Source organism: Cydia splendana, chromosome 6, assembly GCF_910591565.1.
Source record: "Cydia splendana chromosome 6, ilCydSple1.2, whole genome shotgun sequence".
Classification (NCBI taxonomy): Eukaryota; Metazoa; Arthropoda; class Insecta; order Lepidoptera; family Tortricidae; genus Cydia; species Cydia splendana.
The window spans coordinates 22,331,945-22,341,581 of NC_085965.1; the positions used below are offsets into that span (position 1 = coordinate 22,331,945).

The window sequence follows — 9,637 nt, forward strand, 5'->3', positions numbered from 1 at the left end:
AGTCAATAGAAACAGCTCAGAAAAAAAAATTCATTCCTTATTGCAGCTTCTTCTACGCAGGCCGTAGTGAAAATTTCTCGAAATATCTTTCTAAGCGTGAACTAAAGAAAAACTTTTTATCGGAGACACAATAGCGAAGTTTGTTTCCGAACTGAATGCCCAACGGACCTGAAGATGCGTAACGTCTAACAATTAACAATGACAGTTAAACTATTCACCCGGAGGGGACTGAGGTCGAATCAATTGCAACCGGCACCGGCACAGACCCAGTCTATTTATGGCACGGAGGGACGTTACATGCAAAATTGTCATTGGTGGGCTGATGGTCCTATATAACATGTTATGATGATTTATTATCCTACTGATATTAAAAATGTGTACATTGGATGTTTGTTTCTCGACAGCTGAACGGATTTCGATGAAATTTCGCACACTTTAGCAACTTTATACCTGAATAAGGACAGGATATTTTTTATTCCGGAATTTATCAACTAAGCCTCCTAATGAGTGGTAAAATAGTAAGAAAGGAGTGGAGGGCAGTATACCGATAAATATTAGGGTTTGCTCCCGGGAAATACCGGAACCGAAAGTACCGGGAGTTCCCGGGATTTAGAGCCAAGCAAAGAACCGGGATTTCAAAATTAAAATCCCGGTACTTTCGGGATTTTCGGGACTAACATTTCCGGTACAATATTTGACTATTTTCTGTTACTTAGCATGAAATATCATGTTTTTTAAAGAAATATATATTATCAATCTAAGGTTGATGCTAATACTTTTACGGCTGACAACATATTGAAATCAAAACAAAAATAGTCAATGGGTTTGTCAATGCCGATATGAAATTGCGTAATTTGAAACATTAAGGGCATACGCATACGTGTTTCTACTATAAATACTTTTATACGAATAATTACTATAATTAGTTATTTGTATACTAAGTACGAGAAAAAATTTAGAGAATATTGTAATTAATAAAATACTCCTTTTCATTCGAACACGGTATAAGAAACTCTCATATGATAATTACATTTTAAAATGAATTAAAATATTTCAGTGACATGCCCTTTGCCTCTTTGGTAAATTCTTAATTCTGACTGAATAATTTCTTGATTCTACATATTGATAACTTTGTTATTATATGTACGTAGGTAAGATAACCCTGCCACAGCCCATTTTGAACGCATGCAAAAATGATTATCAAATTTTGTATCCTTTTTCACGAAACAGCTTACACATTAAAAAAAAAATATATACGCGTCGACTTGAGAACCTCCTCCGTTTTTTTTTTTCGTCGGTTGAAAATAAATGATGATTTTACTGAACCACAATTCAGTTTCTGCCGATGTTTTTCAACAAACATAGTAAAAATATTACATTTAGGATTAAGTCAAATTATATTATTTAGTAGTATAGTACGCAGAGGCAGTCCATAACACAGTTAATGTATGCAATGATTGTGTGGCTAAAATACACATATTATCGTAAAAAAAAGAAGTGTTTGTATTTAAGAAAGAACCTTCACTATGGTACTTTTGATATTGTACCAATGCTAAGAAAAAGATTCATGGTCGATTTACGTTTTTTTTTGTACTGAAAATTGAGGTAAAACTGATTTTTGAAGGCAGTCCCGAAAGTACCGAAAATACCGGAAAATCCCGGTTCCATGTTTGCCTGGTACCGAAAATCCCGGTTCTTTTAAACAGTACCGGTTCTGCAATCCCTAATAAATATATTGATTGCATTGGATGGGAATAGATTGCATTTTTTTTATGCGGAATAGAATGTGTTTGTACTAATATTATTATTGTATAGCAATCCTTATGAGCGGTTCATACGGCGTTCTTTATGTACATAACTTAATCAATTTTATCAGATGAATCGTTACTAAGAACATCCCATGATATGTTGTTTTATTCTTACCATCAATCTGGATCGAACATGTCAGGCGCCGTTACTCACGTTAACTATATTTATTCATAATACGAACTCATATTTTTTGTGTCGTCGCTGCGTGGAGTCAACGTCGACATTGTTGATCGTTTCAATGCCTTATCGCTCTCACTTTACATATTAAGACCATCGTCTTATTGCGATAAGATTTTTTTAAACATTTGTCATCGTCACCGATCAGCTTCTGATATCGACTTCAATCGAACTGTCTCCATTGTTGTTAACTTCTGTTTGTAAGTTCTGGCGAAATTCCTGTCATGCCATGGCACCCCACTTTATAACAAATTTAAACTCCCTGTGCGCTATTTTACAAATCTACTTTAGCTGTCCGGCATTCAAACCTATTAAACTAACTAGATACTTAATCTTTTTAGGTATTTGTCAAAAATTCCTGACATTTCCGTATTTTGTCCGCAGTCCTGACAAATGACCGACATTCCTAGCAAAGTATTAGGTTTTAACATTTAGAGAACGGCGAATGAGATGAACGGTGAATTAACATTAACAAAATCACTAACATAATAGGTAAAAATAAAGAGATTCTAAATAGATGCTGACAGTTGCATATCTATTCACGACTGTTGCCGTGTTGCGTGTGTGCACGCACGCTCTCCACGGTTCAAAAACTTAACCGACGGTATTCAGAAATGATCACCTTGTATGTTGGCGTTGGTGCCCTTGTAGCGTCATTAAACTCATCAAAATGTCGAGAGTGCAGATACCTAGTTGTTTGCTATTTGGCTTTTCATGCTGATTGTAGTTGGACTTGAGCATCTTCGCTATGGGTCTGAGGTGAGACTGACTGTATTGTTACAAAAACAGTCACCTCACTTCTAACCTTTCAACCATTAATCTCTCGGGATTTATCGCGACGAGTAGCTTCTAATGCTGACAGTTCAACTGTCCCCATTGTGTTGCAACTGATGCAAGCGAGCAGGCGCGCCCGATTGACAAATCATCAGGAACACGACAAATGCTACTACAACTTCGCTATCGACCAGTATAAAGTCTGAACTCGTGTCACATAAAATTTATACAGATCCAGGGGTTAAATTATGCTATAGGAAAATCTGTTTGGTTTACACAGATGCGCTCCGCTGGTTCCCAGTGTTTCCACACTGCTCCAGAATGTCCCATATTGAGCGCTTGTCAAAAGTAGGTCGAATGGATGGGGATTTAGCGGGATTCTCGGCGTTATTGGGATTGGTGATGTGTTGTTGTTTCCGATGGCCTACTTAATGATTTTAATGAATTAAAAAAATATTGACGAAGTTAGTAAATGGAACCTTGGGCAATTCAATAGGCTGCATGGTTTTCGAAAGGATTTTTCATACTAAATAATCCAAATGTCTACAATAGTTGGTTTGGCGTGTGTGTTAGGTGCTCTTTTATTTAGTGTTTTAGGCATTGGCGGAATCAATTGGAAACCTTGATGATTTGTTCAAAGACGCATTTCAGTGACAATACTGACTGGAACGCTTGTATTCGCTGAAACGTTTCCCTTATCAAGTTATCAGCTGACATGTCGGACATAATTACTTAATTACATTAATGACGGTTTAATTAGGATCTGTGGGTTGCAACATCTCGCCGTCGAGACGTGCAATCTCTTGCGTCACACGTATTGTCTCGTGATGTATGGGCCAATAAATCTGCAGTTCGGCAACTCTCTTGTTCGTTCTAATTCTCGTTCGATAGTAGTTTTCCGGCACTAATGTAAAGTATAATGCGTAATTTGTATGTTGAGGCTAGTATTTTTTTTTTAATAAATTTAAAAGTGGAAAAATTACTGCCTTGGGTGAGGTGAGACCCAAACTACTGCCTTGGGAGTATTTTTTTCCACTTTTAAATTGATTCTAAGCTTAATAGTATCGTTTGCAGACGTTTCTGCTTGTTAAAACTCTGTGTTTCGTTTTAAAGGTAGATCCCCACCAAAAACATCTGGGCATTGCCACGGCATTATACTGAGCGCGGTTCCCATTTTTACATCTGATACACGGGTTAGGTACGTTATGTTAGTTATGTTAATAACACCACAAGGTGTTAAATAAACGTGTTTTCTTACCTTCCTTTCTTCTTTCTAATCGGAAAGTACTCTTCACTGGTTCGCCAGCGCTCGCCAAGTGGCTAAATAAATGTTCCCACCAACAAAGCGCATATGGCGTTCTATCTCAGAGCGATAAAATTGGGACATGCACTTGCACAACTTCGACTATTCGCAGCTGGCACTAGTCCCCAGACTACAGTAGCAGGAGCCAGTAGCCACCCTTCAAATTGCTCCAATTCTGTTGAATAAACAAACCTTGAGTCGGTACAGCTCTGTTATGGACAAACGGTTGATTGTGGGCTTGTTAGCCATCACGGTAAATGGGGTCAGCTATAAATTGAACGGAGAAGTGTCAGCGTTCGTTGGAGCCATCTCAGACGGCCAACGTTTTATAGGCAAGCTTTTTCTTTCTCAGGCGTATGATTTATGCAAGTTGTGTGTTGCAGAATTTTCGTTGTATTTTTAACCACTTTCTGATATTCCATAACTGACTTTTGACTTTCTTGTAATTCAACGATAAATAGGGAGGAGGAGGGTGTCTTTCCGAAGTTCTTTATCTTTTAATGGTTCAATGTAATTTTTGGGCTTTTCAGAATAGTCTCAATTAGTTTATATGAATGTGGTGAAATAATGTACAGTCAGCTAATATCGGAAATGTTTTTTTTTCTGATAACATATTTTCTATGTCAACTTTGTAGGTATACTTGTAATGTGCATAAAATATCACCCGCATCAAACATAAACCTTTTTATAACCTTTTAGCATGTGAGTAATGCTTTCTCTTTTATTTACAGGTAATATACTGCAGCTTTCTCTTCAACAAGTCGTAAGCCAACTTAAGGTATAAGTAGCCCTTCGGAGTTTTCACCGGTTCGCTCTTGAGCATCCAATCGATTATTCGATGGTTATCATTATCTAATGAGTACGTAACTGTGCAAAGAAACTCACAGGTGGAAATTAAGGGCCGATACAGACGGACGCAATTCTAGGACCATAAATTACAGAATCATCATTGGCAGCGTTTTAATTAATTGTGATTGCTGGAAAAAATCACTGAGTCCAATGCACGTCCAATGCGATGTCTCATCAGTAAAAATGAATTCGGTCAATAGATCACTCTGACCAATCGAACTATTTCGCCTGCAGCTGTCCAGTCTTAAACTGTCGTGTCACAGCCATTCTAAGCTCTAACACTGCATTACCAACTCTATCACCTTCACTTTAAGTTTAAATTACATTACGCAAAAATAAAAGAGCCTGTCTGAGTCATCAGCGTTTATGTTAAGTAAACAATTCGATGGATAATCGATTTTGCACAGCTTGATATAGGGTACGTTTTACTTTGTTTCCAGTCAGTGAAATGTCAGGTAGACAAGCCGGTTGGGGCCAGTTTGGCATAATGGAGGGCCTTGGGTATGGTTGCACTCTGTCTAGCCCATACAGGATATAGCTTGAACTAGTCAGTCTAACCAAGTCTAACCCATATATTCCCAAAACTTGTTTTAGCTTTGTATTCCTTGAGGTTATAGGCTCATTCTCCTACTAAATTTAATTAATAGGAGCGAGTATTATTAAATGCAATGTAATGGGCTAAGCTAACTCTGTACCGACTTTGACGTGATAAAGTGTGGACGTACTTACCACAATAAACATTATATTAACTCTGGTGTTTGCAGTGCAGGTGTCCATGGACGAAAATTGCTTATCATCAGGGGAAAAAGTAATCAAATATTATAATTTCATTTAAATACATTAAGACATACATATGAGTCGCTTAACTTCAAACTCGGGTAAATCCATCTGTCAGATTATGCGATTTTGGTATTACATATATTATTTCTCCATTTTGGATTTCACGGGCCTATACATCCCGGTCTTTTGATAGGCTTTCGTGGGGATATAGATCCAACACGTAGAGGCCCCTTGGAGAGCTTTAATGTCATGTAGAACGCCTGCTGGAACCCGTTCACAGGCGCACCAATAAACACTTAATAAAATAATGGGGGACAAGAATTCTTGGAATTCGTCATCACACCAGGGACGTAATAATTAGTTTTAATTGTGTTTGTTCTGGCAATTTGCTTATTCTTACTGTCTGGCGTGGTGTGGTCAACGAAATGAGGTCAAAAACCCATGCACTAAAGATGATTATGTATGACGCATAATCCTTATGTTTAGGTAAAATATGGACACATTTTGCCTACTATGAAAACTAGAGGTACTTCTACTACTACTTAATGGCGCAGCGACCCAAAATGAGTCTTGGCCTCCGACACGAGTAAACGCCAGTTGTCTCGATCCTGCGCAATCTCCCGCCAGTTATCAACTTGAAGATCGCGCAAGTCCGCTTCAACCTCATCGCCCCAGCGATGCCTATGGATGCCTAGGACGCCCGATCGGTCTTCGCCCTAGCGAGCGACCCGAGCATCCCATTCACATTCTTCTAAGAAAAAATATTCTAAATAACTACTGAGAATAATAATTACCACTAGTTACCGCACCAAAGTGACTGGGTAGAGGATTTTTTTTCACAGTTTTTCTTAATGGTAAAATGTGAGAAAAAAATCACAGATATTACCACTGATAACAACTTGGTGGTAACTAGTAGGAATAACCCCTACTAATGTATCCCAAACCCGCCAGGCAACGCCACAGTCATTGTACAAACAGCAACACTCTTACATCGGTGGACCTTATGTTAATGACCTTAAGTGTGGGCGATGGTACAGTCACCTGCAATAATATGTATCACAACGAAGGCCGCAGAAATATTTGACACGATATTATTTGTAGAGCCATGAGAGCGTGTCACATATTTTGGCGGCCTTCGAAGAGTAACATATTATTGCAGGTGACTGTACAGAGCTACAGAGCTTTATGCGTGTTCAGATATTTACGGAATAGTGTATAAGTATATAAAGCATACACATAATGGAAGCTTTTACGCTAGGATGGATCCCTTATCACTTATCAGATTCACTATCGGCATGATATGCCAGAGTGGACGGAGTATAGATATGAAGCTCGGAAAATAGCGAAGCTTGGATATTTCAGAAGCTTGTGAAAAATATTAGGCCCGATTTTTACTTTGGTATAATTTTTTTTTCGTCTGAATTCGATAAAATTTGGTGGATAGGTATATGGAGTTCCCTATTATGTTCTGTACAATAGATATAAGTGCTAAAATCTTCCTCTGAGTTACGAAAACGTAATGGTATTTTCGTCATTTAATAAAGAAATAAATTAATTTCTTTATTACAAGCTTCTGCCCGCGATTTCGTCTGCGTGGAATAATGATGATGATTGATAAAAACTTTAACTATCTCCATACCAAATTTCATCTAAATCGGTTCAGCGTGAATATGTAACAGACAGACAGACTTTAGTAACTTTCCTATTTATTATACTAGTAGGGATTTGTCTCAGTAAATCCTTCTAATTATTCTTGATTGTGATGTATTGAGGCAAGATAAAGATTCGGCACCGCTCTATCACAGTGTTTGCAAGAAAGCTGAATTAAACCTCCGCAGAGACTGGCAGCTTATATTTTTACCTATAAAAAAGTTAGTGTATCTTCTTTTGTTTTTATTTCGTGTCAAATTTTATATATTCAATAAATTCATTTATCGTAAGAAAGATTAAACATCTTATTTTATAAATTGAAGTTTTTACTACTATAAAACCCGTTAGACCCGTAAACACACAGTGACAAAACTTATTATTTGACAGCAAAATGTTGTGTCGTGTTGCAAGTGAACCTTGAGGGTGCAAAACAATTTACTTACGCGCTGACCTGTGAAACGCGATTCATTATTGAAGTAGGTGCGGAGGCGAGATTCAATTTGATTAGTTCCGTTATTTTATTAATAAGATAAAAAAAATAGTGTTTCTGTATTTATTAAAATAAAAAATATGAAAAAGCTTTTTCCCGTACCGGGAATCGAACCCGAGCCTCCTGGGTGAAAGCCAGGTATCCTAGCCACTAGACCATACGGGAGTTGTGGGTTTTGGTGAAATTATGTATGACTATGTACTAGACCTTGACATGCGCTGTATGCGCTGAATAATTACAACTTGTACAAATATTTGAGTGTTATTTATATTTACGTTTCAATGTAATTTCAAGGCCACTGATAATTAAATAGTAAAGTGCGAACGTGTTATGTTATATAACTTGGCAATCTATTTTTTTTTGTGTTTATTATCACAAATCCTGAGTTATGGATGTTACGTATCTGTATATCGTCACCTAGTACCCATAGTACAAACTTGGCTAGGTCGATCTGTGTAAGACTGTTCCCAAATATTTATTTGATTGTCGCATATTTATTTTTTTACCCTAGACGCCGGTGCCCTGCCGCCTGCCACGGTGGCATTTCCTTTCTGACACACTTCTCTGCCCTATATTGTGCCCTAATACCCTACCCTACATCTTTTGTTTGTTGCCCTTTGTTCAATGTTGTACAAGAGACAAGGGTAAGAATGAAGCGGCTTGATACGGGTTACTTTCGTAACTTACTTTAGTTTCTTTTATATTAAACGGGTCACTTTACGTCACACCTACATCCTGGGCCCAAAGGAGATCTTTGTTGTTTACTTCAGTATCTTTATAGTAAGAAAATCAAGAAAATATCTAAATTATTTTGTTATTCGTCTATATACGTAAGCCTTGAAGTATTGGGCTAACCTCCCAAGTGGGATAATTTTGAAAATGGCAAATACCTATAAAACCAGAAGCACTTCTCATTTCATCAAAACTTACGCTACTGCGACGCTTTATTATCGAGGCATCTTGCTTACTGCCGTACAGTGTACAGTAGAAAGTGATGCTAGTTTAGTATAGATATTTGCCAATTTCTAAATTATCCCGTTTCCGAAGTTACTTTAAAGTTACCAATAAAATGTACCTTGTATAACCTATGGCGGTCGTCACACTGCTCCGCATCTCGCAGCGGCGTCCGTTGATGCGTTTTTTTAACTTTGTATGTAGAATCTTGATTTTGTATAGAAAAATCGCACGGTACGACACACTGGCTCCGCCTCGACGCGCGGAGGAGCGAGACGCACGACGACTCGCGCGCTCGGACGGAGACGTGGTGCGTGCCGCAGGGTATGTCACACCGAGCTCCGCAGTGCCGTACGGATTTTAGTGCAAGAATGACGCCTCGTATTGCCTTAAATCTTGGTAATCTCTAGCAAATGACCCATTTATAGGTCTGATTTGTAAATAGGGATGTATATGTCGTAGGCCGATCGTAAGATCAGGCAGATCGTAATGTTCCTGTGTAATGTTTTGACGATAGTCACATTAAACCAATACATACGTAGGATAGGTTTGTTAGGTTGCTTCAAATGCCCGAAGGGCACACTGCCCAGAAATAGGAGCCCCGCGTAGCGGGGCTCCGTCGACTCAGGGAACGAGTCAAAGATTTTCACGTTTCACGATATGCCTAGGAATTTCACGATATGCCTGATCTTACGATCGGCCGCCGACATATACATATACCCAGTGTCTTCTGCGTTTTATGACTCGATTGTACAAAACCCAAACTGAAAGTATCACCGCAGTGTTCTGAATAAGTTCCGTTTCCATTTTATCGGCAAATAGGAACTGTTTTCACCTTAACGTTCGAATGT

The 9,637-nt window shown here is 38.2% G+C and overlaps 1 non-coding gene across 1 annotated transcript; it reads right to left on the minus strand.

Annotated features, from left to right (window-relative positions):
* Positions 1–7,925: 7,925 nt before the first annotated feature.
* Trnae-uuc (transfer RNA glutamic acid (anticodon UUC)) lies at positions 7,926–7,997 on the minus strand. Its single transcript has one exon. It is a non-coding gene; the product is annotated as a tRNA-Glu (tRNA).
* Positions 7,998–9,637: the final 1,640 nt, after the last annotated feature.